This window comes from Choloepus didactylus, chromosome 1 (genome assembly GCF_015220235.1).
Source record: "Choloepus didactylus isolate mChoDid1 chromosome 1, mChoDid1.pri, whole genome shotgun sequence".
Lineage (NCBI taxonomy): Eukaryota > Metazoa > Chordata > Mammalia > Pilosa > Megalonychidae > Choloepus > Choloepus didactylus.
Genome location: NC_051307.1, coordinates 162,584,067 through 162,588,666, shown reverse-complemented (window position 1 = coordinate 162,588,666; position 4,600 = coordinate 162,584,067).

The following is a 4,600-nucleotide window of genomic DNA, read 5'->3' as shown; positions in this document are numbered from 1 at the left end:
TTCACAATAGCCAAAAGGTGGAAACAAATCAAGTGTCCATTAACACAAGAATGGATAAGCAAAATGTGGTACATCTGTACAATGGGATATTATTTGGCCATAAAAAGTAATGGAGACTCGGGCAAGATGGCGGCATAGAGAGGAGTGGAAGCTAAGTAGTCCCCCTGGAACAACTACAAAAAACCAGAAACAACTAGTAAATAACCCAGAATAACTGCGGGGGGACAAACGAGACCATCCACTCATCATACACCAACCTGAATTGGGAGGAATGCCTGAGAACACAGCATAAAATCTGTAAGTAAAACCTGTGGAACCAAGTCGTGAGACCCCCACCCCCATCGCCCGAGCTGCAAAGCCTCGTGGTGCCGGAGAGAAGCTCTCTCCCAGCAAGCGAATACAGCTCAGCTGAGCTCCAGCTGGGGTTTTAAGTAGCGAGTGTGAACTGCTCACTACAGGTATGCATCCCCAAAACACAGACAGAGGCTTTAGGTGATGACTGACCTGGGAGAGCCGGAGGGTCGCCTTGGACTGGGTCTGAAGGGGACTATCTGTTTCTTTTTCGGCTCAGTGGAGAAAGCCCCAGTCATTGTCAGTTTCCAGGGCTGTGACTCTGGGAAGGGTGGCGACAGCACAAGCAGAGAGTGAGACCATTGAAATGCTAATGACCTCCACCTGGGGGGTCTGTCTTCTCTAGGAGGAAAGGGGTGGGGCCCTTTCCATTCAGAACCAGACCCCAGAGCCTAGGGGAACACGGCCATATCTCCTCACACCAGTCAAGAATTATAGGCTAACAGGCCTCACCTGCTGGGCAGAAAAGCACAGTGACCTGAGGCATCAAAAGGTAGAGCAATTTTCTAAGACACACCCTCAGGGAAACCAGATACTGAATATTTCTTCCTTCTGGGACCTGAGCCTGTTCTGGTCTGGGAAAACCTGATTTGGATAACCAAGGAAACCATGCCTAGACAACAGAAAATTACAACCTACACTAAGAAAAACAAAGTTATGGCCCAGTCAAAGGAACAAACGTACACTTCAACTGAGATACAGGAATTTAAACAACTAATGCTAAATCAATTCAAAAAGTTTAGAGAAGATATTGCAAAAGAGATAGAGGCTGTAAAGGAAGCACTGGGCATGTATACGGCAGAAATCAAAAGTTCAAAAAAACAACTAGTAGAATCTATGGAAATGAAAGGCACAACACAAGAGATGAAAGACACAATGGAAACATACAACAGCAGATCTCAAGAGGCAGAAGAAAACAGTCAGGAACTGGAGAACAAAACACCTGAAAGCCTACACGCAAAGGAGCAGATGGAGAAAAGAATGAAAAAATACGAGCAACGTCTCCGGGAACTCAAGGATGAAACAAAGTACAATAATGTACGTATCATTGGTGTCCCAGAAGGAGAAGAGCAGGGAAAGGGGGCAGAAGTAATAATAGAGGAAATAATTAATGAAAATTTCCCATCTCTTATGAAAGACATAAAATTACAGATCCAAGAAGCGCAGCATACTCCAAACAGAAGAGATATGAATAGGCCTACGCCAAGACACATAATAATCAGATTATCAAACGTCAAAGACAAAGAGAGAATCCTGAAAGCAGCAAGAGAAAAGCAATCCATTACATACAAAGGAAGCTTCATAAGACTATGTGCGGATCTCTCAGCAGAAACTATGGAGGCAAGAAGGAAGTGGTGTGATATATTTAAGATACTGAAAGAGAAAAACCGCCAACCAAGAATCCTGTATCCAGCAAAGCTGTCCTTCAAATATGAGGGAGAGCTCAAAATATTTTCTGACAAACAGACAATGAGAGACTTTGTGAACAAGAAACCTGTCCTACAGGAAATACTAAAGGGAGCACTACAGAGTGATAGAAGACAGGGGTGCGTGGTTTGGAACACAATTTTGGGAGATGGTAGCACAACAATGTAAGTACACTGAACAAAGGTAACTATGAATACGGTTGAGAGAGAAAGGTGGGGAGCACATGAGACACCACAAGAAAGGAGGAAAGATAACGACTGGGACTGTGTAACTTGGTGAAATCTAGAGTATTCAACAATTGTGATAAAATGTACAAATATGTTCTTTTACGAGGGAGAACAAGCAAATGTCAACCTTGCAAGGTGTTAAAAATGGGGAGGCATTGGGGGAGGGATGCAATCAGCATAAACTAGAGACTGTAACTAATAGAATCATTGTATTATGCTTCCTTTAATGTAACAAAGGTGATATACCAAGGTGAATGCAGATAAGAGGGGGGATAGGGGAGGCATGTTAGACACTTGACATTGGTGGTATTGTCTGATTCTTTATTCCACTTTGATTTAAGGTTATTTTTCCTTTTGCTGCTTCCTAGCTGTCATTTTTTTTTCCTCTTTCTTTTGCCTCTCTACCTTCTTTGACTCTCCCTCCTGCCTTGTGGAAGAAATGTAGATGCCCTTATATAGATAGTGGTGAAGGTGGTGAACACATAAATGTATGACCATGCAGCGAACCATTGATTATTTACTTGGGATGGAATGTATGGTGAGTGAACAAAACCATATTAAAAAAAAAAAATGGGTTGATGACAAAACCTTGAGGGCAATATACTAAGTGAAATAAGCCAGACACATAAGGACAATTATGGCAGGGTCTCACTGATAGGAACTAATTATAACATGTAAACTCATAGACATAAAATATAAGGTACCAAGATATAAGACGAGGCTTAAGAATGGGGAGTGGTTGCTTAGTATGAGCAGAATGTTCAATTAGGATGAACTTAAATGTTTGGAAATGAATAGGGGTGTTGGTAGCAAGATGTGAGAATAACTAACAGTGCCGAATGGTGTGTGAATGAGGTGGAAAGGGGAAGCTCAGAGTCATATATGTCACCAGAAGGAAAGTTGGAGGTCAAAAGATGGAAATGTATAAAACTGAATCCTGAAGATGGCAGACTGGTGAGCTGTATGTTTTAGTTACTCCTCCAGGAAAGTAGGTAGAAAGCCAGGAACTGCGTGGACTGGACACCACAGAGCAATCTCACTTTGGGCATACTTCATACAACACTCATGAAAACGTGGAACTGCTGAGATCAGCGAAATCTGTAAGTTTTTGCGGCCAGGGGACCCGCGCCCCTCCCTGCCAGGCTCAGTCCCGGGGGAGGAGGGGCTGTCAGCTCCGGGAAGGAGAAGGGAGAACTGAAGTGGCAGCCCTTATCGGAAACTCATTCTACTGATCCAAAATCCAACCATAGATAGACTGAGACCAGACACCAGAGAATCTGAGAGCAGCCAGCCCAGCAGAGAGGAGACAAGCATAGAAAAAAAACAACACGAAAAACTCCAAAATAAAAGCGGAGGATTTTTGGAGTTCTGGTGAACATAGAAAGGGGAAGGGCCCTGAGGCGCATATGCAAATCCCGAAGAAAAGCTGATCTCTCTGCCCTGTGGACCTTTCCTTAATGGCCCTGGTTGCTTTGTCTCTTAGCATTTCAATAAGCCATTAGATCTCTGAGGAGGGCCCGTTTTTTTTTTTTTTTTTTTAATCCTTTTTTCTTTTTCTAAAACAATTACTCTAAGAAGCCCAATACAGAAAGCTTCAAAGACTTACTATTTGGGCAGGTCAAGTCAAGAGCAGAACTAGGAGAGCTCTGAGACAAAACGCAATAATCCAGTGGCTGAGAAAATTCACTAAACACCACAACTTCCCAAGAAAAGGGGGGTGTCCGCTCACAGCCATCATCCTGGTGGACAGGAAACACTCCTGCCCATCGCCAGCCCCATAGCCCAGAACTGCCCCAGACAACCCAGTGTGATGGAAGTGCTTCAAATAACAGGCACACACCACAAAACTGGGCGTGGACGCAACCTCAGCTGATTGTCCCAGAGTTGGGAAGGTAGAGCAGTGTGAATTAACAAACCCCCATTCAGCCATCATTTGAGCAGACTGGGAGCCTCCCTACACAGCCCAGCAGCCCAGAACTGCCCTGGGGGGACGGCACTCACCTGTGACATAGCACAGTCATCCCTCAACAGAGGACCCGGGGTGCACGGCCTGGAAGAGGGGCCCACTTGCAAGTCTCAGGAGCCATACGCCAATACCAAGGACTTGTGGGTCAGTGGCAGAGACAAACTGTGGCAGGACTGAACTGAAGGATTAGACTATTGCAGCAGCTTTAAAACTCTAGGATCACCAGGGAGATTTGATTGTTAGAGCCACCCCCCCCCCCTGACTGCCCAGAAACACGCCCCATATACAGGGCAGGCAACACCAACTACACACGCAAGCTTGGTACACCAATTGGACCCCACAAGACTCACTCCCCCACTCACCAAAAAGGCTAAGCAGGGGAGAACTGGCTTGTGGAGAACAGGTGGCTCGTGGACGCCACCTGCCGGTTAGTTAGAGAAAGTGTACTCCACGAAGCTGTAGATCTGATAAATTAGAGATAAGGACTTCAATTGGTCTACAAATCCTAAAAGAACCCTATCAAGTTCAGCAAATGCCACGAGGCCAAAAACAACAGAAAATCATAAAGCATATGAAAAAACCAGACGATATGGATAACCCAAGCCCAAGCACCCAAATCAAAATACGA